Here is a 27,708-nt window from a genome sequence, read left to right on the forward strand (position 1 = left end):
TTTTGATGTAGGTGTTTAGTGCTATGAACTTCCCTCTTAGCACTTTCTTTTCTGTATCCCAGAGATTTTGATAGCTTGTGTCATTTTTGTCATTCAGTTTGAAAAATTTTTTGATTTCCATCTTGATTTTGTCATTGACCCAAGGATTGTTCAACAGCATGCTTTTTAGTTTCCATGTATTTATATAGTTTACAGAGTTCCTGTTGGAATTGATTTCTAGTTTTTTTCCCACTGTGGTCCAATAAGACACATGGTATGATTTCGATTTTTAAAAAGTTGCTGAGATTTGTTGAGACATATCGTCTATCTTGGAAAATATTCCATGTGCTGATGAGAAGAATGTATATTCTGTAGTTTTGGGGTAGAATGTTCCATAGTTGTCTGTTAGGTCCATTTGTTCTAGAGTTCCCTTTAAGTCCAGTCTTTCTTTGTTGATTTTCTGCTTTGATGATCTATGCTGTTCTGTTACTAGAGTGTTGAAGTTCATGGGTGTTTTGATGTTGCTGCTTATTTCTTCTCTTAAGTTTAAAGGCACTTGTTTTATGAATCTGGGAGCTCTAGTGTTAGGTGCATATATATTTGAGATTGTTACATTTTTTTGTTCAATCAATTTCTTTATCATTATATAATGATCATCTTTGCCTTTTTGTACTTTTATTGATTTAAAGTCTATTTCATGTGATATAAGAATAGCTATTCCTGCTCACTTTTGGTTTCTATTTGTGTGGAATATTTTTTCTACCCCATTACCTTTAGTCCATGAGAAGTTTTATGAGTTCAGTGAGTTTCTTGAGGAAAGCAGACATTTGGGTTGTGTTTCTTTATAGATTCTACTAATCTATATCTTTTAACTGGGACATTTTGACTGTTTACATTCAATATTAATATGTGAGCTACTGTACCAGTCATGTTGATTTCTACCTAGCTGCTTTGTTTTCTCCCTTGTGTTACTGTTTTGTAGAAGCTATGAGTTTTTACTTTCAGATGTTTTTACGTTTGTGGGTATCGATTGTTCTGTTTGATATATAGAACACTTTAAAAAATTTATTGTAGGGCAGGTCTAGTGGTGATGAATTCTCTTAGTGTTTATCTGGGAAAGACTTTATCTCTCCTTCATTTAGGAACCTTAGTTTTGCAGAATACAAAATTCTTGGCTGAGTTAGTCTGTTTTAGAACACTAAAGATAGGACCCCATTCCCTTCTGGTTGTAAGGTCTCTTCTATGAAGTCTGCTGTTAGTTTGATCGGTTTTCCTTTGTAAGTTACTTGGTGCTTTCATCTCACAGATTGTAGGATTTTCTCCTTTACTTTGACTTCCTCCAGTCTGATGACTATGTGCCTTGGAGATGCCATATTTACAATTAATCTTCCAGGAATTTTATGACCTTCTTGTACGTGGATGTCTAAATCTCTAGCAAGATCAGGGAAATTTTACTCCATTGTTCCCTAAAGTAAGTTTTTCATACTTTTTGTTTTTTCATCTTCTCCCTCAGGGATATCTATAATTCTTATGTTTGTTCATTTTACATGATCCCATAATTCTCAAAGACTTTGTTAATTCTTCTCAGTTCTTTTTTCTTCATTTTTGATTGACTCTGTTAATTCAAAGGTCCTGTCTTCAAGTTCTTAAATTATTTCTCGTGCTTGGTCTAGTCTGTTGTTAACACTTTCCACTGTATTTTGTACTTCTCTAAATGATTCTTTCACTTCCAGATGTTCTGTTACATTTTTTAACTATCTATCTCTTTAGTGAATTTTTCTTATCCTTAAATTATTTTGTTGGTTTATTTGTGTTGGTTTTTGAGTTTCTCATGAATTCCATGGAGCTTGTCTGTAATCCATATTTTGAATTCCATATCTGACATTTCATAAATTTCCTTTTGGTTGGTGTCCGTTGCTGGAAAGCAAATGTGATCCTTTGGGGGTACGAAAACATCCTGTTTTTTCATGTTGCCAGAATTCTTATGCTGGTCCCTTCTCATCTGGAATTTCTTCTCTCAAAGCAAAACAGATAGTTTTTTGGTACACCTGTTCTTCTTTGGTGGGAACTCTGTTGCTCAGTTAAGAGAGGGAGAGGTATGCTGCCTTTTGGTTGACACTGGTATGTACCCACTATGGTATTGCTAGCAATTTGGGTCACTTGCAACTAAGACCCCTGGGAAGGTGTTCAGATGCCAGTGTTGGTTGATTATGTTATGTAATCTCCATTCCCAGGCCCTTGGATGGTATGCTTGAGTTCTGCTCCAGAAGATTGATTAGATAGGAGAGGGGTGGATGCACTGTGAGCGTGTAACACTGCTCTTCTCCTGCATCTCCCTATTCCCCTGTGGTTGTCAAAGTTCAAGCAGATGCTAGAGGATGTTCTTGTGGAGGGGTGGGCCGGTCCTCAGGCCACTGATGAAAGCTTAGGTAGGGAGCAAGAAGGGTCTCTCTCCCTGGAGCAGTGGGTGGTTGGGGGTGGGGTTGCTCCACCATGGTCTGACAGTAGCAGCGTTGGCTGTGCAGGGCTATGTAGGCAGTGGCAGTGGGTGCTGGGGACCACAGGCATCTGTTCTGCCCAGATCTCTTGGTAGCAGCAGCAGTGGTGTGGTGGCAAGGGAGGAAGCAGTGGGGGGTGTGGCAGCAGAAGGCAGTGGCAGCGGTGGGGTTGGTGGCTCTAGGCATAGGTGGCTCAAGATGGTGGCTGTGGGTGGTGGCTCTAGGCAGTGGCAGAGAGTGCCAGCAGCCATGGATGTTTACTCTGCCAGTGGCAGCGGTAGAGCTGGGTACCTGCTCCCCAGGCATGCAAGAGTGTCTGGCCTTCCTGCTTTCTCCCTGGCCCAGCAGCAGAGATGAGGTGGCATCAGTGGAGCTGGCCCCAGGCAGATGCAGCCCTCTGGGGCTGGACCCTCAGAATGGCACTGCCTGCAGTGTCCCAGGTTTGGAAGCCAGCAGAGACCTGCTGTTCCTTCTCTCCCAGAACAATGCCATTGCATAGTCTCTGGGCAGCTCCCTGTATCAGTCCAGGGGCCTGCAGGGGTGGAGGGGCCTTCTCGTACCTTGGATTGTGATGTCTGTGGCAGGAATGTGGAGCTTCGAGTTCTCTCACCTGCCTCTCCTCCATGTGCGCATGTGCGTGCACCTCCTTTTGTTACCTCCAGTCTTGCTGAGTAGGTTACTTTACTTTCCTCTCCTTCACTTCTAGAGCCTCTTGTCGCTTCTCTATTGATTCCCAATGCTCTCTCTTAGATGATCCACCTGATGGTGAATATCTACTCACCACTTTCAATCCTTTCCATGAGAGTGGCTTGTGCTGGCAACTTCATCTACCGTCTTACTGGTTGCCCCCTTCCCAACTCATTTAATGTGGCCAACATGTTCCCAAAAATCTTGATAAAGACATTATAAGAAAAGGAAATTATAGGCTATATTTCTCATGTACATAGACACAAAATCTTTAGTAAAATATTAGAAAATCAAATTAACAAAACATAAAAAATGTATCTTATGGCCAAACTAAGTTAACTCCATGAAAACAAGGTTAATTTAACAAGAAAAATTCAAACAATATTATTCATTACATTAATAGCATAAAGGAGAAAACCCACATGATAATCTCATATACATAAGGCAAAATTTATCTATTTATGATAGAAATGCTCATAAACTAGAACTAAGAGGAAATTTCCTTAGTTTGAAAAAGAACATCTACAAATATCCTTCAACTCACATAATATTTAATGGGAAAATATTAAATTTATTCTGTCAAGAATTTATTGCTGTCCTAGCCACTGCACAAAAGCAAGGGGAAAAAAGAGACTTAAAGATTAGAATGGAAGAATTAAAACTTTCTCTATAAATAGACATTGTCTGTGTAGATTATCTGTGTAGCACATCCCAAGGCATGCATAAAATGTTAAAATTAAGAAATCAATTTAGCAAATCCACAAAATAGAAGTCCAATCTAAAAAAACAGTAATTGTGTTTTTGTACAACTAGATATGGAAATCAAAAATATAGTGCCATCACTTGCAATAAGATGACAAGATATAAAATATGTAGGATTATATTCAAATATGCACAAGACCTCTAAACTAAAGATTACTAAGCATTGCTGAGAGAAATGAAAGAAAATATAAGTAAATGAAGAAATATCCTAAATTTACAGATTGGAAAATGTAACATTAAAATGTCTAATATCTCAAAATTCAACTGAAGATTCAAGGTAATGTTAATCAAAATCCCAGGATATCTTTTTGTTCTTTTGGTAGAAATGTAAAAGATAATTTTAAATTTACATGGAAATGCCAAACACCTAGACTAGCTAAAACAATTTTTAGAAAAAAGAAAAAATTAGAGTACTTATCCTCACTTTCAGAATCACCCAATGGAAAAACATATAAGTTTATGGAATAGAACAGATATTCCAGACATAGAACCATCCATACATTTATTATTAATTTTCAAAAAAGTTACCAAAGTAGTTCTTTGGGGAAAATGATAATTTTTCAATAAATGGTGCCGAGACAACTGGATATCAACATAGGAAAAAAAAAAAAAAAACCTTGACCTAATTCTTTACACAAAATACATTTGCCATGCATTTTAGAAATACACATAAAAGCAAAAAATAGAATATTTCTAAAGAAAACATAATAGAGATGTTTTATGACCTTGGAGTAGGCAGATTTCTTAGGTCACATAAAGCACTAAACATTTAAAAAAATAGTAAATTGGGCTTTGTCAAAATTAAACACATCTTTTTCAAAAACATCATTCAAAATGAAAGACAGCAGACTGAGAGAAAATATTCTAAATACATGTATTTGACATAAGTAACTCTTACAACTAAAAAAAAGACAATACATACAATAAAATAATGGGCATAAAACTTGAATATAAGCAAGCACTTCATGGAAGACAATGTATGAATGGCCAATAAGCACGTAACTAGAAGCACAAAATTATTAGTGATCAGCAAAATGCAAATTAAAACCACAAGGAAATACCAGAACACATACACTAAAATAACTAAATTATGAGGCAATACCAAGTGTTGGTGAGAATGTTAAGCAACTTGAACTGTCATGAAATGGTAGTGGGGGTGTAACATGGTACAACTGTAGTACAAAACAGTTTGAAAGTTTCTAATAAAGTAACAGGTATACTTACCATATGATCCAAGATTTCTACTTCTAGGTATTTACCCAAGAGAAATGAAATCATGGATATGTACTAGATGTTTATAGCATCCTATTTATATTATTTATAACATAGACATAATATATAATACTTTAATAACTAAAACTTAACACCAATATTAATCAACAAAGGAGTTTATAAAATTATTTTATATTCATACAGTGAACTACTTACTCTGCAATAATAGGGATGAACAACTAATACAGTACTGAGAAATGTAACAACATGGATGAATATATAAAACATGCTTGGGGAAGAAGCTGGGCATAAAGAGAACATCCTGTATGATAAGAATTGGCAAACATTTTCTGGAAAGATTGTAAATATTTTAGGTTTTCTAAGCCACATGATCCCTGTTACTACTATTCAACTCAGCCATTTTGTCATGAAATCAGCCATAGACAAGATGCAAATGAATGAGTGTGGCTATGTTCTAATATAGTTTTATTTACAAAAATAGGTGCCCAGCTGCATTTGTCCCATATACCACAATCTGCCAACCCTTGCTGTATGATTTTATTTGTAAGAAGCTCTAGAGTAGACAATCTACAGTGATAAAATTCAAAATAGTTGTAGTCTAGGGTAGGGGTAGGTTGGTAAGTGGATTGCTAAGGGGCAAGAGAGAATTAAATGAAGTAAATGTTCTATATCTTGGATTGAAGTGGTAGTTACACTGGGTAGATATTTGTCAAAGCCCATTAACTTTGCAGAAAAAGAGTGTGTGCACAGGTGTGGAGGCAAGAAACAGCGTGGAGAGTTAAGACAACCTCATGAAAGTTGGCATTGCTAGAGCACTAAGTAGAAGGGTCTAAATTTGGAAATATTAGGAAAGTTTAAGGAACTAGTCATGTGACCTAGAGACTATGAAGTAGTGAATGGTGCATATTATTATACCACATTGTGTGTTTATGTCATATAATGAATCATAATATTGTTCACTTTAATTTTTTATGTTTAATTTTAGACATCTGGTTTAGTTAGGTCTGTTATGGAATATGAAGTTAGAATTCACTGGTAGTTTCTGGAAGATCCAAGACAATTTTTGCCAAATCTCTATACATTCCCAAGCAAGGAAGAAACACTCAACAGGATTTGCAAAGGAGGGGTGATGTAAAATTTCTATCATAATCCTCAGCTCCTCACCTACAAGTATATAAAAGAGTTGGCATGGAAGTGATCCAATTTGGGGGGAAAATTTCTTAGAAAGAGTTGATGGAAAGCTGTTGACCCTTCCTCTCCATCTTGAAGAGGATGTTTCCTCCTCACCTAATCCTAAAAGGCTTCAAGAAGACTAGTTGAATAATTTCACCTTTGTCTCTAGTAATTTGTGGGCTGCAAAGATATTCCCAGCTCATACCTGAGAAAGCTCAGAAACAAGAGACCATGGTTAAGTGGTGACTCTGATGGCAGACCAATGCGACAGAGTAGCTTTGGGAACACCTTGTGTGCCCAGAGTTATCAGAGGCCAAAATCATCCTACGTTTCCCAGGAAAAAGTGTAACTTGCATTCAAGAAGAATGATATGACCTCAATATAAAGCTTTGTATAGAGCTGCTTAAATGAAAACCTTAAAACAAGAGGCTGATGATGCAGCTAGAGCTATTAACATTCACCCACAGGAGGCAGAACCTGGGTAAGGCAACTGCTGGCAAGAGTCCCCAGGAATGGAAGGGCTCTGAAGAGTGCACAAATAAGCTCAAGTAAAAAAGTATATATATATATATATATATATATTGCATTGGCAAGCTGAGAGGACACTAATGCCAAATTATATCTGTGCTAGTCAAATGAGATGTTTGTATCCTTCACCTCTTTTTCTTCCCCTGCTTCAATCCTGAACGACCTAGACACAGCCCATGCAGCTGGAAAGCACAAGTGGGAGGCTTCATTTAAAACAAAAATGGGAAAAAGAACTACCAAATTGCCTTCTCTAATGTGGCATCCAGCCTGAAGGCAAGCCCAATCTGAAAAGTAAAGACATTTATTCAGACTCTAGACAACATTTTTAGTTGCATGTATGGATTTGTGGACGTCTTGCAAAACTTTGCCAAGTTCCAAGGATCTATGGTCAATAGGTTGGAAATCACCTTTTTGGAGAATCTGTATTTTAGTTTAGTCTCAGATATATATTTTCATGGAACTAGGCTGAATTTCTAGTGATTTCTTAAATAATCTTTTAAGCCCTCTTAACACTCCATCCTTATCTCCTACCATGATTTATCATTTCTTGGATATATCAGAATCCTTTAAGCCCTCCTGCAGTTCTAGGCTTCTCTCTCTCATTGTGTCATAAAATCTTTTGCTCCTGTTAGTTCTTTGCTAGGTCCTGGACTCATCTTGTACTCATGTTCTTGCCCTTTTGTCATTTCTTTTGTGGCTCTTTCTGTTGAAGTACATTCCTCCCATCTGTACCTTTTGAAACTTGACCCATCTTTCAAGGCCTATCTCAAATACTACCTCCTTTATAACTGATTTTGTTATTCAGTCAGAATTAATCTATCCCTTCTTTGAAAACTTATTATCACATTATGGCATATATTATTTAACATGATATGTTTTGTGCTATAATTATTTTGGTATAGCTTTATTTTTTAATTTTTAATTAGTAAACTAATATATGCCATACTTTTTATTAAAAATTCCAATGCAATAGTAAAAACTATAAATCTACCTTAATTTGGATGCTCCCTCTCATTTTTATTTGTACTACACGAGATATGATATTGTTAAAACCTTGATGTTTACCTTTAGTTTCCATATTTGTGAAACAGTATTACCTCATGGTCACAAGATTGCTATGAGAATTGATTATCTCTGAAAATATATGGTAGAGTTTTTGGCATATAATGTTTACTCAGTAATACTAGTTATTTTTATTATTATACTCTCATTATTATTAACATCCTTTTAGACTGTTCTCTATGCATTTGCAAATCTTTATCTCATTTACATCTTTATATATGTCATTTTTTTAAATGTAAAAATACAAACAACCTATAACCTTCGTAGGTCACGGGCAAATTTGTATGTCAACCTTTGAAGTTTACAGTTTTGATTCTTTGCTGTAAAATCATGTGGCAGTGAATCTACTTTCATATTTTTTGTGCAAATGTTTAAATGTTTCTATAGAATAGGTAGGTTCCTAGTTATGAAATGGCTATGTCGAGAGTTATAAATATTTTAAATTTGAAAAGATGCTGCACCATATTCCTCTACTGGAGCCTATCTTACCAACATTGAATATTGTCCTTTTTTTGACCATTGGCTGGAAAAATTATATCTCATTATTGTTTTAATTTATAATTCTCTGATCACTGGAAAATGTAAGCATCCTCAAATATGTTTGTTTTAAAATATATTCTTTTTTCTGTTAATGACTTTAATTTTTCCAATGTTAAATAGCATTGTTATCTTTTTCTTATATCTGGAGTATTCTCTTACATTACCTAGTACAGATATGCATCAGCCTATCTTGTTGAATTTTATGAGAAAAATCTCCTTGTGATATTAGGTAGATTTATAGACGATAATAGGAAGAATTAATTTTTACGTGATATTGAGTCTTGCCACCTAGGACTCAGAGATTCTCTATTACTCATCTGTGCTTTTATTTCAGCGTTTAACACAGTGCCATTAATATTCTTTGGTATTCTTGTTTACTTGAATTGTATAAAATGATATATGTCCTGGCTTCTGTGTGTGTATCTAGGTGTATGTATATTTCTAATTTGGAAAATTCAGTTATTTGAGACCTCCTCTCCTTTTGTTGGAGGTAAAGGGGGATGAGAAGGTAAGTTTTAAATGTTAGAATCAATTATTTTTAGGCCTTATATCTTTCCCTTCAAAAATAGGAATGAAGAAATAGATAAATTTGATAAATATGATTATGAGAAAATTTTACTGGTGTAACAATTTTAACTTTGGCATGACTTTAAATGTGGTTTTTTCTTGGCCTTCTACATCATTTATATAATACTGAGAATCAGTAACTCAACATGGCTGAATACAACACAAATGTAATATTTGAAATCTCATTTCTCCTTTTAATTATATATATGTGACAAACATTAAATTGAATACATGTGATAAAGCATTGTATATAAAAATTATTTAAACTAACCCTGTTTTTTTTTAAAGAAAGCATTAATATAATTTTAGTGGTATCTGAACATTATGAAGTCTCTTCTCGAGTTTTGATGACTTTTGGGGAAATGTTTGTATAATGGCAATAATTAACTGTTTCCCATCTTTATTGTGGAGGATGAAAGATCTACGTTTGAAATATGGCATAGATGAGTTTGAATTGACAATAGGAAGAATGCCCTTACCAATGAAAGGATAACACTCATGAAGGGGGTTCTGAGCACCTCCACTCCTGAAAAAAGAGCTTGAAAATATAGTATTGTATTTGGGGGTGCAAGTTTTTCCTGACTGATTTTGTCAGGGTCCCTATAAACCAAACAATTAGATCAGAGCAGAGGGTAAACGCTTTCATGCGTACCTTTGGAATTTGGATATACTATAGTTGGTAACTGGCCCTTTTTTTCAGATCACCAACTTTAATAAAGCTTGGATAGTTACAGGAAATTTCAAAAATACATAAAAGCTGCATCATACTAACCTAGAGTCTGGAATGATTTAAAATATTTCCTTTGATATGATTCCTGAATTCTATATAAAAGTAATGTAATAGTGCAGAAATAAAACATGGTGTGGCATGTCTAGAACTTTTATAACTAGCCTGACTTTGAAACCAAGTGAAATGAGTAAGAGATCAAAGTTTTAATGACTTCAGTTTTCTCTCTCTCTTGCTCTCTTTTTTTCTCCTTTTGGAAAGGCTGGTGTTCTATGGGGAGACTAGAACAATCTACTCTTGGAAATAAATTCATATATTTAGTTAAGTATATAATATTGGTCATCTTATAGCAAAGATTTATAGGTACTACTATGAGAAAAAAATTTCATTTATTTTCACTTGTATTTTTATTGCATTTGTCAAAGTAGTTTAGAAAGAGCTACTAAACCTGTGATGAAAAAAGACAGGAGTAGGGCAATTCTAAATCTAATAATAATAAAGCATACCATAAGTGAAATGGTATAAAAATATATTCTTTACCTTGAATAGGCTGAGTTTGTAGGAAATACATGTTATGAGAGAGCAAAAAATTATCAAATACCCTTCTTTTCCCTTTTTATAAAAGTTGTTTCATTTTAAGGTAGCAGATTGTGTATTTAGGGGGAGGAGCTGGCCATGATAATCTCAAAGAAAGAGAAAAAATCAAAATGATTTCGCTCTGTAAAACGTTCTTGATTTTTATTTTTGTAATAAATTCATCTTCCTATATATGTCTTTTCTAGGGGGATCAATTCTAATAAGGTTGCATTATTTGAGCATGTATAAACTGAAATATTTAATTACCCATGGGTGATCAAATTATGATTGTTAACTAGGCCCTCTCGCTCACGAAGCATTACAAGTCTGCAGCTGAAATCAATTACTTCTGCCTGTAACACTGGCTATACCAGAGCCTCTCAAACTTAAATGTGCCTCAGAATCACCTGGAGGGCGTGTTAAAACACAGATGGCTGGGTGCCGGCCCCTTTAGCAGGTGTAGGGTAGAGTCCAGTGATTTGGAGTTTTAATTGTTCCCAGGTGATGGTGATGGAGTAGCTTTGAAAACAACTGGTTTATATGCCTTGCTTGGTTCCTAGTATCTGTTCCTTTCTCTCTTCAAAACTGAAGCTTTCTGCTTCCAAATGCAGTGCCTGGGGATTTTTAAAGTTTAGGGACCAGTTGGGGTCGGAGCAGGAGGTATGTACTAATCCAGCCCTCCGGAAGTCAACAAGTCTACCACCCTTCAAAATTGTGCTCAACTCCTGCTGCAGTTCTCAAGGTAACTTTGTAATTCTTAACTCCTCTCCAGTGTGAGGGAATTCTTCCTTTACCATGTTGTTTAGTCTTTTGCTTTGTTTCAAGTAGTGGTCTCCTAATGCAACTCCTGCCTCCATTCTTCCCCTCTTCTAATAATAGGTCTTATCCGGATGAATTTTCCAAAACACTGTTTTGCCTACACCATTCCTTCCTGATGAAGTGAAATAATATGAGGGTTTTTAAACTTTAGTATTTAAGTGGTTAATATGCTTAAAATAGTTTAATTGCTCCCGATGCCTAGAAGTATTTGCAAGCTATTGATCTCTAAGCTGGGGGGCACTATTTTTTCCAGAGTGTGCCCACTCCTTCACTCTATCTCTTGGGTCTTGTGTTAGTTGTCACTCAGAGTCTCTCTGCCACCCTGGTATCCATGCAAAGGAATTTATTTACTTGTTCACAGTGGAACTGAGGCTGGGAAATATGGGTGAAAAGCAAAGCTCTAAATCCTCAATGTGAAATTTAAGTCTCCCTCTATTTTGCCTTTTACCTCTCAAATTCTTGCCTCTATTCTCCTCTAGGCAGGGTGGATTTATTTGTTTTCCAGCAGGCATGCTTTTAAATCTTTGTATACACCTTTGCTGCTGCATGGAGTTCACTCTTCAATTTCATTCCTTGATTCACCTAAATTCTACTCTTTCCTTTGCATAATTCTCTGCCCTGTGGAATTTTTTTCCTGAGTAAACCCTGTGGGTATTTTTCTGAGCCTCCCCAAATTTCTGTAATGTATGTCTCAACAGCTCTACCATGGTCTTCTCATGTAATCATTCAGGACTTATCATAGTATTTCTATTCTTTGCACACAGTGAGTAGACTGACCTATATGAGTTAGAGCTTCTGTGACTGCTATTGTAGTTGATATATCCTACAAATAATGTTTGGTAATGATTTTTGTTTAATACTCTAAGAAAAGAAAGCAGCAGGAGCTCAGCATACTGTTGAAACACAGAATTAGAACCAAAATTCTTATAGTTTGTATTTAAAGTCAGCTGTGGTAGTTTTATTTGAAATGGAAGAAGGCTGAAAGAAGAATAGCTTGCGCCAATATCCTTTATCAACTCAGGAGAATGGGTTAGTATTAGTGTTGTTTGTCCCGTTTGATAGCCAGATAATAAGCTGCATGGTGGACACAAGGCCTGATGTCTTACCACAGCCTCCATCAGGACTTTCTCGGGCTAATATTACAGGAGTTATTAATAATTTAAAAATATCATTTGAAATTTCCTCTCATATAATGAAAAGTCTCACTTGAGCTTTTCCTAAGGTTTTTCTTATTCGAGCTCATCACTCCTGATTGGGGAACTGCCAGTCGTATTTTTAAATGGTTAAATGGTTGCTTTTAGTGTTTACATTCTTAAGTATTTATTAGACCATTAAATAAAAACCTCAATACATATTTAGTTCATTTAATTTAAACTCATGTGTTCTAAAACCTTAATGAGTCCTGCTTTTTTTCCCCTCAATTTTGCATTTATCTTTTTAAATTAATTTAGGTTTGCATTACAGTGTATTCACCATAAAATTTCTCTAGAAATTTTATTAATGGTAAGAATGAGGTAGTTGTGAAAGTGTGGATTATTTTACTACCTTTTACCTCATTAAAGTAATGAGAAACGATGAGAAGCAAAATGCGAGGAAAATCGGGCAATATTGGTATATCTTGGGGAGGCATCCATACTGGCAAATGGTTTGACTAGTTTGACTGAACTTGATGAGCCAAATTAGTTGGTCAGAGAAAGAAGAAAATTGCATGTGGGACTGGTTTCACTGAGTGGTGTTTGTTTTGTTCTTTTGTGGCCAAACCCAACAGCAGAGTTATAAAGCATAGAGCTCAATTGCTCTGAATGTGGCAGAGTCACCAATACGGGGATGCTCTAGCAGCGTGGCTGCATTTAGGGATATCATTTTGTATGTCAAGGGAAGTAAGCAAATCAACATTTCTCTCTCTCTCAAAAACATTCAGCACTGAGTGTGTAGAGGCTGTAACTTTGGTATAAACGGCATGATCAGTCTGAATTACTGGCCTGATTCTCGTTCATTCTGAATCTTAAGTATTCTGTAGGACTGTATGTCCCATTAAGGGACTAAGAGAAATGGCAAAAATAACACTGTCTAATTTGCCTCCACAAACCCAGCGTTTTAGAGCCTCTTCTCCTACAGTCAGCCAGAAGGAGGAAATACCTAACCAGTAAGATCTTCCACAATACTGCATTTCCTAAAATATAGACAGAAATATTTAAAGATTTTATGATCATGTCATTGTTTCAGATGTGCTTGAAAACATAAGAATATTGTATGGCAGTGTTACTTCTTTGAACAGTTGTGCCCTTGGGCACTGCTTGTCCCATTCACCACTCCCATAACGTCTTGGCTCAGGTTGCTAAGCTCTATATAAAAGGGATGTCCAACATGTGACCAATGCCCATGGACTTAGCTTTTATGTTGTATTTTTCATGCAGTTCTGACAGGCTCCAATTCCACTTACAAAGCTCATCAACACCTTCAAGGTTGTACTGGTTAAAGTTGAAACAAGGTTCCAGGTTGCCCATTTTCCATAAACACTATTTAAGTAATTCCCCACTTCCTTCCTAAGCTGTCCCAGTGATGTCTACACGGCTACTGTACTTCCTAGGGTGAAACAAAAGCATAGGGGAGAGTAAAAACCAGAGAAAAATTTAGGTTATAGGGGTATAAAATTCTTTTTGTCATTTTAATGAACCCTATTCCTCCAGTAATAAATAAAAATATTTGGAAAATACAATATTTAAGTTATTTGGATTCTAAAGTTCTGATTCTGTGACTTCATATATTGTGAGAGGTGTTCTGAATATTAAAACTTAGTTTAGAAAACACATTTATCCAAGCAAAGAAAATGATTGACTCATGAATATAAAAAGAAAGCACTATGAAGACAAATGAAAATTTTTATTTTTCGTGGAGACTTCAATTCTTAATTTGACAATTCAAGTAAATTCGATCACATTGAATAAATGCATTCCAACTAAGTTACTGGTAAAGTGAATACATAGAAATATATTAATATGATTTATTCATATTTATATATTATGTATTAGGAATCTGTAAGGATAAGCACATAGCAGCCACAAAAACTTGTTTATTTTTCCAAGTAAATTTCATGACAGAGATGGAACAGTATCAATCTATTATTAATAGAAACAGAAAATGTTTCCATAGTGATATCTAAAAAAAAGAATAAATTGACTCATCGACCAGGCATTAGGTTTGGCTGAATAACTTAATCATGGAATGCATTTGCCAAACTTTCAGATCTATAAGGCATCCATGTGAATCTGATTCCTAGCTTGATCCCTTAATTCTTTACCTCCTACCTTTGTCCCTTCTATATTAGTCTATTCAGGCTACCATAACAAAACAAAATACCACATACTGGGGAGCTTATACAACAGAAATTTTCTCACTTTTTTTTTTTTTTAAGCTCTGGAGGCTAGAAGTCCAAGATCAAGGTTCTGGTGGATTTTATGTCTGGTGGGGGCGCTCTTCCTGGCTTGTAAATGGACGACTTCTCACTATGTGTGTAAAAAGAGAGTGCACACATGTAAAGGAGTTGTCTGTTGTCTTATGTAAATACTAATCCTATTGCATCAGGACTTCATAGCCTTATTTAACCTGAATTACTTCCTTAGAGGCCCTGTTTCCAAATACAGAGTATTAGAGCATCAATATATGAATTTGAGGAGACACAAACAAAACACCCTCTTTTTTCTCCTTTTTCCTCTGATAATAGTGTTTTTTTTCCTGCTCTGTGACCACCTAAATTTCCTTTGCAGCTATATGTGAAATGTTGCTTTCTTCCTTCTGTTTTTTTTCACTGTTGAATTTCACCAGGCTGTAAACTCAAATTTCATCTTTATAGTGCTGCTTTAGATGCTGCCTTCAATAGCCTTAACATTCTCAGTAGCCTAGTCTCACTGTCTTATAGAGTCTCTTTCTGCCTTTTCCTGATTCACCATTTCCTTAAGACTGGCAAGAGAGCTTCTCTTTGGGTGTGGCAGGTAAAATCATGAACACCCCTCCTACCAATGTCTAGGTCATAAAGAAATTGATTATCTTTTAAAGCTTCCGGAAGGAACACAATCTTGCCAACACCCTGGGAGACACTTTTCAAACTTCTGACTTCTAGAACTGTGAGATAATAAATCGTTGTATTTTAATCCACTAAGTTTGTGGTAATTTTTCATAGCAACAATGAGATACCAACAAAGTGGGAGGCTCTACAAGCAGTAGATTGGGTTGCCAAATGATCAGAACCCTGGATTACTATTAGCCTGGATAGGAACAGCTTCTTCTCTAATTTCTAAGCACGGAATTTCCCAGAAGAGTCTCTTTCTTGAGAACCATATCCCACTTAGAAGATAACCATTTTTTTTAAAAAGTCTTAGACCTGGTTGTTGACTATTCTTGGTGGTTCAGTAGAACCTACTTTCTGTTTCCCAGAGGCTCCTTGCTAATCAGTATAACACATGACATACATGTAACTATTGGGTTATTGAGAATTTTTCCTATGTGGTTCTGGGTCCCTCCCCATGAAAATAACTTGGGGTGCTTACTGAGTCTGTATCTTTGGGCATGGGACTATGGCGTCAACACATTTAATGAGCATTTTAAGTACTTTTAATATAGGCTAACATTTGAGATCAATTGTTCTAACTTACAGAATGTATATGAGAAAAGTTTTCACAGATTTCTTGGATGTTAAAATATGTTTAACAGTAAAATAACATTACATGTGGATAAATACCTATAAACAAAAATTTTGACTTCTAACTTTCAAATGATTATAAACTAGTGGCTTCACATTTCTGAGACGCTGTTTCCATCAAGTTTCTATCTTTACAGAGTATCCCACAAATGAACTGCCTAATGGCAATTTCCCTTTTTGGCTTTTTGAGAAAGCCAAGAATTTTCATATTTGTCTTGAGGTTTCACTTGCACTTTCATTTTTCCCTTATAATATATCATTGTCATTCCTGTACTTTCTGCTTTGGATTATAAGCCTTGAGGTATTATGAGTCTCAATAGTTCTCTTTCTAATATTCTTTATGCTTAAGAATTTCCAGTTCCATAGTCCAAGGGTCGGCCCACTGTTTTTGTAAATAAAGTTTTATTGGAATACAGCCATGTTCGTTCATTTATGTATTGCCTTTGGCTGCTTTATTGCTGTTAACAGCAGGATTGAGTAGTTGTGAAACAGACTTTATGGCCCACAAAGCCTAAGATATTTACTAAAAAAGAAATGACTGATTCCAAGAAGAGGGTAGGGAAAGTTCAATTTATTCCTTAAACATCTTGTACAAAAAAAGTAAGGAAATATTCAAAAAATAGTGAAGACATCCCCCAAAAATGAAAGAATTAGTTTGAAGGGATTCCCATTGGACAAACAGAAGGTAACTTGAATATCAAAATAATTATAGCAATAGGCTACCATTCACTTAATAACATAAAATCTATGAATGTACACTGATACAAATTAATAAGTAAGTGGCAAAGAAGGGGGAAGCTCTTCCTCCCAGTAGAGTGTCAACTGATAAATATTGGAGATGGAGAGTCACCATTTGATGCCATCAGAGGAATTTGACCACAGATGCTTAGGCTGGTGGGTAGAGTTTGATGAGGAACAGGATTTTACCATAATCTTGAGGTATTGTCCCACTAAATACCTGAATTTGGTCATAAAGACTCTTTAGATGGACCTAAGACAAAGATACGAACTCTAAGGCCTGTGGTCTTTAAAACTATCAAGAACATGAAAAAAAAAAAAAAAAAAAAAAGACTGAAGAATTGTTCTAGTTTAAAGGAGTCTGTAATATATGACAACTAAATGTAATATATATTTCTAGGATGTTTGGCTAGAAGGAAAAAACATGAGACACTGTGAGGTGTGTTTATTACTTCTGTGTAAAATAGTACCCCATACTTAGTGACACAAAGTGATGGCTGTGGTATTATGTCACATAGCTCTTCTGTTCAGTGTGGTATTTACCACTGGCAGGCCAGCGGGTCTGGAGGGCCCAGTATGGCTTCAATCACATTTCTGGAGACTTGGCAAGGATGGTTGGAAGGCTGGGCTCAGTTGGGACTGTCAAAGGGAGTGCTTACATGTGACCTCTCCAGCATAGTGATCTTAGGAAATCAGTCTTCCATGGAAGCTAAGGGCTCCGTGCCCTGTATCAGTAAGCAATCATGCTGTCAGCCCAAATTCAAGGGGAGAGTAGCAAAATTATTGCAGCTCTCTTGGATCTAGACAAATGTAGAATGGGGTCTGAGAAGTTGATGGTGGTGCTTTATTAATGTTTGATACCTGATTTGGAGGGTTATATGGTACTAGTATGTTCTATTAATAGTTTTGGGGAAATGCACATTAGAATATTTGGAGTATTTGGGGATAATGTGACATCACATCTTCAGCTTATTTTCAAAAGGTCCTGAAAAGGACAAACGTGTGCACATGTGTTCTGTGCATATATATCTGGCGGGGTGGAGGGAGAGGGAAGAGCAAGAGGTGAATGTAAAATATTAATTATTGGATATTCTGGTTGGAGGGGATATGGAAGTTCTGGCTACATTCCTATAAGTTTGAAATTATTTAAGAATAAATTATAGAACATTTAACTATAAAAGAAATAAATGATGAGAGTGTGAAGTAAGGCAGCTGCAGTGGGTGTGAAGAGAAGAGGACGGATTGGTGATAAATAGGATTGAGTGGCCAAATAGACATGGCATTGAGAGATGGGCTGCTTGGAACGCTGTCATCAGCACAGAAGTTCCATTGGCTGGTCATTTATGGAGAGAAGCAAACAAGCGATGCTTGCCAACAATGCTGCAGCTCTAACATTCTGCTTTGTGCTTTAATGATCACCCTAGAAAACAAATGATCAGCCAAGTTTAATTTTACAAACCATTGAGACTATCTAAACAGAGTCAAATTGACTCCAATGTATAATACATTTCTTAGTTCTGAGCAAAATCTGTGGCTCTGTATTTGTTGGAAAAATTCTTCTCCATAAGCTTATTCCAAATGGATAAATAGACTAAGAATGAGTAATGTGGTTGATTTTGTGCATAGTGTATGCTTTCACAAGACAAGAAATTCTTCCATAATAAAAGTATCTTATTGAAATAAAGTATGTTTTAGGATTTAAAAAAATGTTATTGTATCAAATGCAGTATGTAACACGTGGTGGACTCCACAGGGGTTACTAAAATGTCAACGGGAACAGGGTACAAAGCAATGAATTTTAGGGCAAGGAACTCAAGGACAGTGTTATAAAGGGGTTCAAATACATAAATAAATAAAACCATTAGGTGAATGAGATATGTGGTATGAATGTTACCTCACAGTATTTTGAAAACTTGAATAATTGAATCATTTTTGGTATCTCTGCTCAGGATATAATGCTGACAACTATCTCCATGGGAGGTTGCTGACATTTTGCTGAAACTGTATAAGGAGAGGATTCCTGCTGTGAACAGGAAATGCTATTCCACTGAAAATGAGAAATCAGAAGTCAAATATGCTATAAGGGAACCTCTTACCAGTTTTATTATAACTCTGTAGTCATTTTCACTCTGACTCAATTCTTAAGACTACAGATGTATAATTTTACTTCACATACAAAAATATGGAATTGTGGCAAGAATTATTTTGATTAATTTCTATGAGTCAAGGAGTTAAGAAAAACAAAACAACAATAAAATGGTCACTGTTTTGCTAAATTTGAATTATAGTGTGAATTATCTCAAATGCTTTAACCTGTACCCTCCAGCTATTAGAAATCTGGTTAGCGATATAGTAATAACAAGTTTTGTCCTATGTGTATATATTAATAGCATGTGTGCATGCAAGCGTGTGTCCGTGCATGCACTCGTATCTGCAGTGGGGGAATGAAAGTGGAGCTGTAGATAAGATAAGAACAAACTGAAGATGGGGAAAGGTGACGAACTGAAAATTGGAAAGTCTGACCAGGGAGTACAGCTCTCTGAATTCATTTTATTTTGTATACATACATGTATGCTTGGTATAATCTTGAGATTTCTGATATTTCTTCTTAAGGTAAGAATTCGACATTTGTATTTTATATTTTAATAAGTAATAGTTCCAGGCTAAGCACCTAAATAATTTAGAATATTAGATAATCATGTCTGTTAGTTATACATCACTGCATACCAAATTATCCCAATACCTAGCAGCTTAACACAATAAACAGTTATTATTTCACAGTGCCTAGGGCCAGCAATTCAGGCATAGCTTATCTGTGTGCCTCTGACTCGGTCTTTCACAAGACTGCAATCAAGGTAAGGGCCAGGGCTGAAGCCCTCTCAGTCAGGGGCTCCAAGCTCGCTCACGTGGCCATTGGCAGATCTCAGGTTCTTGCTCATGGTTGGTGAAAGTCCTCAGTTCTCTGCCTCGAAGTGCTCTCCAAAAGGCTGTTCATAACATGGCAGCTTGTTTCACCTAGAGGGAGGTGAGAGAGAGAGAGAGAACAGTTTCTTTTATAACCTATTCTTGGAAGTGATACCTAATCACTTTTTGCAATATTATTTGCCAGAAACAAGTGACTAGGCCCAGTGTACACTCAAAGGGATGACATTATACAAGGACATGAACACCAGGAGGCTGGGGATCCTTGGAAGCCATCTCAAAATCATACCACAATGAGTTTAGTAGTTCTTTGGTATGACTTTATCATGAATTTCTCCCTGTGCAGCTTTCTACTAGGCTTCAGCCTATTGCCAACTTAAACCATTACCTCTTTCCTTCCTGTTCCCCTTCTATTGCCTCTTTTTTTCAGCTTTTGCTCATTCCCCAAATTTATGGTTTAACTCAGTGGTCATGAAACTGAGAATTTCTAAGAGATAACTCGGGCAGTTTCTAGATATTCAATTTTTTATGTTTTCTTTTCACTCTGCCTAAAATATTCCTGGGCTCACTCTGGCACTTCTATTAATATTTTGCAAAACTAAGATGTATGCTGTGTAGATTCCTAATGTTGCTATGGTGCATTGCTCCTGAGTATAAAACCTCTGGGATACAAAGGGGAAGTGTCATTGACGATTAATCAACGCATCTGAAAGCCTGAGGGATCCCTCACTATCCCTTCCTTGTGCATATTGCTTTGTAAAAGTGAAACATGACATTACAACTTGGATATTCTGGTCTTTTGAGATATTCTGAATTCAGATACATGGTAGTGTAGAGGCTTGGATGTAATGACAATTTTCTGTAATTTTGTCTCCTCGCCCTCACTTCTACTCCCATACCCACCAATAAAAAAAAAAAAAAATACTTTTTTATCCTGAAAAGAAGAATCCTGAGAGCAAAAACTACTGTTAAAAGTGGCATTTTCTAGTAGATAAACATAAGCAATTCTTTTCAGCTATTTCAAACCTTCACCTCTAGGATGTGTGACTAGCTAGAAATAAAAACAGCTATAAAATGCTGAAGTGGAATAGATTAGTGATGCTAATTCTTAACTAAAATCTTTTCTAGGGCTACAAAAATTACAAAGGTACAGTATGTTGGATAAATCACGAAGATAAAACTTGTATGTTATTTCTGATCAATATGGATTATTTTAAAAAACACAAATCCATTTTATCATGTCATAGAATCCTTGTTTTAGTCATTCATTTTCTTCTACAAAATGTTTACAATTCTTTTAATTTTTTTAATTTCAGCATATTACAGGGGTTCAAATGTTTAGGTTATGTATATTCCCCTTGCTCCACCCAAGTCAGATCTTCAGGCGTGTCCATCCCCCAGACAGTGCACACACACCCATTAGGTGTATATATACCCATCCCTTCCTCCCCACTCACTTCTGCCTGACACTTGATGAATGTTATTACTCTATATGTACTTAAGTGTTGATCAGTTATTACTAGTTTGATTGTGAGTACATGTGGTGCTTGTTTTTCCATTCTTGGGATACTTCACTTAGCAGAATGGGTTCCAGCTCTATCCAGGATAATACCAGAGGTGCTAGATCACCATTGTTTTTGTAGCTGAGTAGAACTCCATGGTATACATATACCACATTTTATTAATCCACTCATGTATTTATGGGCACTTGAGTTGTTTCCACATCTTTGCAATTGTGAATCATGCTGCTATAACCATTCCAGTGCAGATGTCTTTTCTATATAATGTCTTTTGTTCCTTTGAGTAGATGTCCAGTAATGGGATTGCTGGATCAAATGGTAGGTCTACTTGTATCTCTTTGAGGTATCTCCATATTTCTTTCCACAGAGGTTGCACTAGTTTGCAGGTACACCAGCAGTGTATGAGTGTTCCTATCTCTCCGCATCCATGCCAACATTTTTTGTTTTGGGACTTTTTGATAAAGGCCATTCTCACTGGGGATAAGTGATATCTCATTGTGGTTGAGATTTGCATTTCCCTAATGATAGAGATGTTGAGCATTTTTTCATATGTTTGTTAGGCATTAGTCTATCTTCTTTTGAAAAGTTTATTTTCAGTTGACAATCTTTTTCTTTAAACTATGAAGATACTCTCCCGTTGTCCTTTTGTTTCAGTGGTTTCTGATAAGAAGTTAGCTATAATCTCACTGAGTATTCCTTGTATGTGATAAGTCATTATTCTCTTGCTGCTTTCAAGATTTTCTGTCTTAAACTTTTGCCAGTTTGCCTAAGATGTGTCTGGGTGTGAATTTGAGTTTATTTTATTTGAGCTTCTTGAATGAGTGGACTCGTATTTTTTCATTAATTCTGCAATCTTTGTCCATTATTTTTTCAAATATTTTATCTCCACTTTTTCTTCTTCTGAAATTATCATTATGTGTCTGTTATGTTTGATGGTATCCCACAGGTCTACGAGGCTCTGCACTTTATTTTCTTTGATTCTGGTCTTCAGACTGATTAATCTCTAGTGATATCTTTCCAAATTTACATATATGGAATAATTGAAATGAAAATTCCCTAGAAGGGCTCAATCACAGATTTAAGCTGGCAAAAAAAAGAATATCTGTGATTGAGCCCTTCTAGGGAATTTTCATTTCAATTATTCCATTTTTCACTGTAGAATTTCTGTTTGGTCTTTTGTAACTTCTATCACTGTTAATATTAATATTCTCTATTTTGATGAGATAGCAGTGTCATACTTTAATTCTTTAGGCATGGTTTCATCTATTTAAATATTTATAATACCTGATAAAAATCTTTGTCTACTAATTCCAATATCTGAGCCCCCCTTTGGGACAATTTCTGTGGGATACTCCCCCACTCAATGCATGTGGCATACTTTCCTATTTGTTTGCATGTCTCATAATTTTTTTGTTGAAAATTGGACATTTTAGAAAATGTAGCTTTGGTATAATATTTCTCCTATAATAGCATTGTTCTTATTGCTATTCATTTTTTCTTATTGTTTATTGTTGATCAACCCTTCTGAACTATTTCTGTAGTTTTTGCATTCCCTGCAGTGTGTGGACACTGAGTTTTCTACTAGTTTTTGTTTAAGTTGTTGTTTTTATTTTTAAGCCTGCTTCATAGGAGTCACACCTGGATGAGTATAATTTAGTGGTCTGCCAATGATCAGTCAGATTTCCTTAAATGCTTTTGCCTGCATGTTTTCCATCCTTTACCAAGAGGACCTGTTTGAGAAGGTTCACTTCAAACTTTACACATTTTACAACACAGCCGTAGATTTTACTTTCTGGGTGTGCAGGCTTCAAGGTCAACCATAGATGAGCAACTGGTAACTTCCCCTGTTGCATCTTTTCTGGAAATGTACATATTCTTCTAGAGCTTTCAGAATATGTCTGGTGGACATTTGTAAAGTTCCCTAATCAGGTAGTTTCCAGGTTTTCCTTTTAAATTCCTGGCAAGACTCTTGGCTTTCCTAACTAAAATCATATTCATAGGCAGATGAGAATTTGCCAGTGGTTCACTATTGTTTTGGCAATGTACTGGAGGTAGGCTTATCTCTCCTCCAACAAATGAATAGATGATGGAATGGTATGAATGAATTACCAATTATTTTCTAGAATAATCTGTTACTATTACTGCCTATAAAGATGGGTAATTAGTAGTTTACATGTTCCTTTCAAATGCACTAAGTTCTTGAGAATCCTAAGTACAACACCGAAGAAGCATCCAGACACTTAGCTTGCCAGGTACTATTCTAGGGACTTGGTATATGAGGAATAAATTTTATTCAGAAAATACTTGAGTATATAATGTTTGATACAGTGCTTTCCTAAAGATATAAAAATTACTTTTATGTTTTTGAAAAATACCACCTAGTTTTATTAAAAACTTACATTGTTTTTAAAATATTAAACTGTTCCAAACCAGTCTTCATTTTTCTAGCTTATAGCCTGATAAGCAGTAAGAGGTAGGCAAGGGGAATAGGCAGGGTTGGCAGAAAATGTCAGGGTTTTAAATTATGTTTATTACTCTTAGGTAGGCTGAAATCCCAATTCATTAATTATATTATTCACTATGTTAAAAACAAAAAACAAAACAAAACAAAACAAAAAAAACCCTCTAGATTTCTAGACTTTATCTGAGATCCAAGATCCAGGAGTGTAGAAACTATGTCTTACGTCTGTCTTTGTCAACAGCACCTCCTATACTCTCCAGCATAGCGTTAGTACTCAGTGTGTATTTTGCCCAGTGAATGAATTCTGCCTTAGAGCTGACTGCCTTAAGCAGGTACAATAATTTTTTTTCTCATGTGAGAGAATGTAAAACACTCACAGAGAGTAAATCAGCATAATGTAGAAGACTGCTGAAGGCTTCTTCCTTAGAATATTTGTCACAACTAGTTGTGAATATCTTCATTTCTATTCAATAATTTGCCATGGTGGTTAATCTTTTTTAGGTAAAAACCGCTTTGAGAATTCAAGATATATGCAGACCCTTTCCCCAGAGCAGGAGGAGGAGGAATATGTTTATGTACCTATTTATCCACACAATCTTTTTCATACAGTTTTGTGGTTATGAGGGAGGGCATTAGTTCAGTAACCCATTAGGATGGTATTAGTCAGTTAAGGCTACTTTTGCTATAATATTAGCAGTTGGAAAATCATTAAAGCTTCACTTTTGTTCACATTTAGGTTCCATGCCTGTGAATTAGTCACAGCTCAAGTCCCTGTGCCTTTTCAGTCAGGAGTTCAGTATGAAGGAGCAGTGTCTTTCTAGGACAGGCTGTTCATGTGGCAGAGGGAAAATAACATCTGCTTGCAAGTGGCATTGTTCACATCTGCTTACTTGTCATTGGCTAAAGCAAATCACACAGGAAAGCCTCATGTTGTTAATGGAAGTAGGGAAGTACAGTTCTCCCACAGGAAGAGGTACCACTAGGTAGACAGCAAAGCCCGACTTTGACAGTCCTCCCAAAAGGAGAGGCAGCAATAATAGAGGTTACTACAAAGCCTATCCACAGTCTCTGAATAAATATTTAAAATATTTTACTCTTTCTTCTATGTGTATTAGTCAGGGACTTCTAGAGAAACAGAACAAATAGGATGTGTATACTTATACAGAGAGAGATTTATTTTAAGGAATTGCCTGGCATGAATGTGGAGACGGGTAAATCCAAAATGTGCAGTTCAAGTTCAAGGGCTGTTAGCCTGGAGATCTACAGAAGAGCTGATGTTGCAATTCTAGTCCAAAGGCCATCTGCTGGCAGAATTCCCTTTTGCTTGAGGGCACGTCAGTCTTTTTGTTTTATTCAGGCCTTTATGTAACTGAATGATACCTACCCACATTATTGAGGGCAATTGGATTTACTCAAAATCTGCCAACTTAAATGTTTTGACCACATATATGGGCACCATGCCCAGCCAAGTAGACACACAAAATTAACTGTCATACAGCATATGTATCTATCCTAGTTTATTTATGTATCTATATCCTATAATGTGCATGACTTAGCCCTCACAAAGGATTTATTGAGCTTTTACTTCAATTTTGACATTATGTTCAGCAGCGGAATAGACTGAATGTATGTAAGATGGTCTTTCTGTTTCATATGGCCAGAGTCTCGAGTATTTCTTTTTCTTGCTGCATTACTAGTACCTAGAAAAATTATCTAACACCGAACACGTTCATAAACATTTTGTTAATGAAGGAAAAATTAATAAAATTAGCTGGGATATCCCAAGGAGCATACAAGTAGCTACAAAAGAAGCTGTGCTATATTAAGTGTCAGTATAAAAGGCTAACCACCATATTCTAGGGAAAGTCAATAGAAGAATGCAATTAGAGTTCCAGATAGCAGTAATTTTTGAGATGCCCTGAATGACATTTAGACAGAAGTTGAATCAGGTGGAGAGTAAGGGAGGGAATATTAAGTGGACATCCTATGGGTATATATATGAATGTAGATGCACAAAAACACATACAATGGAATATATATGTAAAAACAATAATGGTTACATCTGAGTAGTGAAGTGAATGATGACATGAAAGGGACTTTAGCTTTTTTCCTGTCACATTGTTAATGAGAAATTTATATACATGTATTGGGTAATTAAAAGAATATATGTATAGAAGAAAACTGGAAATTAAGATAGTAAGAGAAATAATGTTAATCTTAGAAAAGAGGAAAAAAAAATTTTGAATGTAAAGCTCTCAATCAGGCAGTTAATCAGAGACGGTCTGTATTCTCACTTTGTAATGAGAGTTGTTTTAAAAAATGGCATGTGAAGGACAATCATGGAATCAAAATTAAGGAAATAAAAGCAAATTACAAATAGTGGAAAGATTTGGCAGGAAAGAAATGGTAGATTATTGGCAAATGCAAATGTGAATTTCTCAGTTCTAATTGGGCAGAGTAATTCGCTAGATCAATTAGTTGTCACGGTGGTTTGGAAAGAGGGATAGTATTTTAGAGTGTTCATGCAAAGTCTAAAAACTACAGATGCCCTTTTGTTGGCACACATAACTGAAAAATCATACACACAAAAGATTTAATTATGAATGGAAAAACAAACATTTGTTCCATTGTCTGCCAGGTTTTGACCTAGAAAGAACTGCTGTGATTCATGAAATGATTTCATCTCTTTATTGTAAACATATTAAATTCCATGTTTAAAATATATAGAATATTCCTAAACACAACCTAGGCAGTAATACTATGATTGAAGTTACTATGTAAGAAAACACATTGTTAGCCAGGCATGGTGGCACATGCCTGTAGTCCTAAGCACTTTGGGAGGCTGAGGCAGGAAGATTGCTTGTGCCCAGGAGTTTGAGGTTGCAGTTAGCTATGATGACGCCACTTTAGCCCGAGCAACAGAGAAAGACCCAGTTTCAAAAAAAAAAAAAAAGTTGAGAATATAGTTTCCTAGAAAAGAGTTGAGCATTTATTACATAAGATGTAAAATATAGTGACATAGAGTACCATAGGAATTTTTTTGTTTTTTGGAGATGGGGTTTCACTCTGTTCCCTGGGCTAGAGTGCAGTGTTATCATTGTAGCTCACTGCAACCTCAAACTCCTGGACTCAAATGATCCTGCCTCACCTTCCCAAGTAGCATCACCATGCCTAGCCAATTTCTAAACTTTTTATAGAGAAGGGGTCTTGCTATGTTGCCCAGTCTGGTCTTGAACTCCTGGCCTCAGGCAGTCCTCCCTTCTCAGCCTCCCAGAGTGCTAGGATTACTTATGTGAGCCACTGCACCCGGGGTGTTTTTTTGCTTTTAAGGAGAGCGTTACACTGTTGTAAAATAAGTAGTATACTTATACTGCATAGATGACAGAGGATGATACAATTAGAAAATCTCAGAATCTTACAGATGATCTAATATACATTACTACTCCCTTGTTCTCCCTCTCCTTCCCAGCTTTCCATCACCTTCGACACTTTGAATTCACCTATAGTATATACTTGAATAGTTCTAGTCTTGGGGAATTTATTCTCAGTAGTGATAGTTCTATCTCTGAATTCTATATGAACAGTCTATGTATTATCTTGAACATTTTAGTTTTCTTGTGCCTTGATCTTTACTGAGAAAACTAGAGAGATTTTACTTCTTTCGTGAAATACCTTTTTATCAGAATTTTATGAATAGTATGTTAAATAATATATAAAAACAAATTTAAGTCCCTATTGACATTGTAAATGTAGATAATTCTCTCTAGAATTAGATATGTTTTATCCAGTGTGAAGTTATAGAACCAGTGAGTTGGTGAAATCTATAAGGGATAAGAATGCTGAAAACATAAATAAATATGATCTTCTGGTGGAGAGTGAACTTGGTCTTTGTAGAGGGGAGTCATGCTGCCTAATGTAGATCTTTGAATGGGTAACTAAAATAGTGGATTAGTGAGGGCTAGGGAGTATATGTTATTTAGACTTCATTTAGATTTTGGCAAATTTCCTCATCAAATGTTGTTTTCTTAGTATGCAAATTACTGCGAAATTGAGGTGGGGACAGGGGAGTTGTTAGTCATGGATAGGGAATTAGCAAAAGAAAACAAAGATGAATAGGCACTTTTTTTTTAACAAGGGTAAGAATAAATAGTGGAGTCCTCCATACATTGCTGCTGAGCCCAGATTGATTTAACTTAATCTGGAAAAGAACAATCCCA

This window comes from Eulemur rufifrons, chromosome 16 (genome assembly GCF_041146395.1).
Source record: "Eulemur rufifrons isolate Redbay chromosome 16, OSU_ERuf_1, whole genome shotgun sequence".
NCBI lineage: Eukaryota > Metazoa > Chordata > Mammalia > Primates > Lemuridae > Eulemur > Eulemur rufifrons.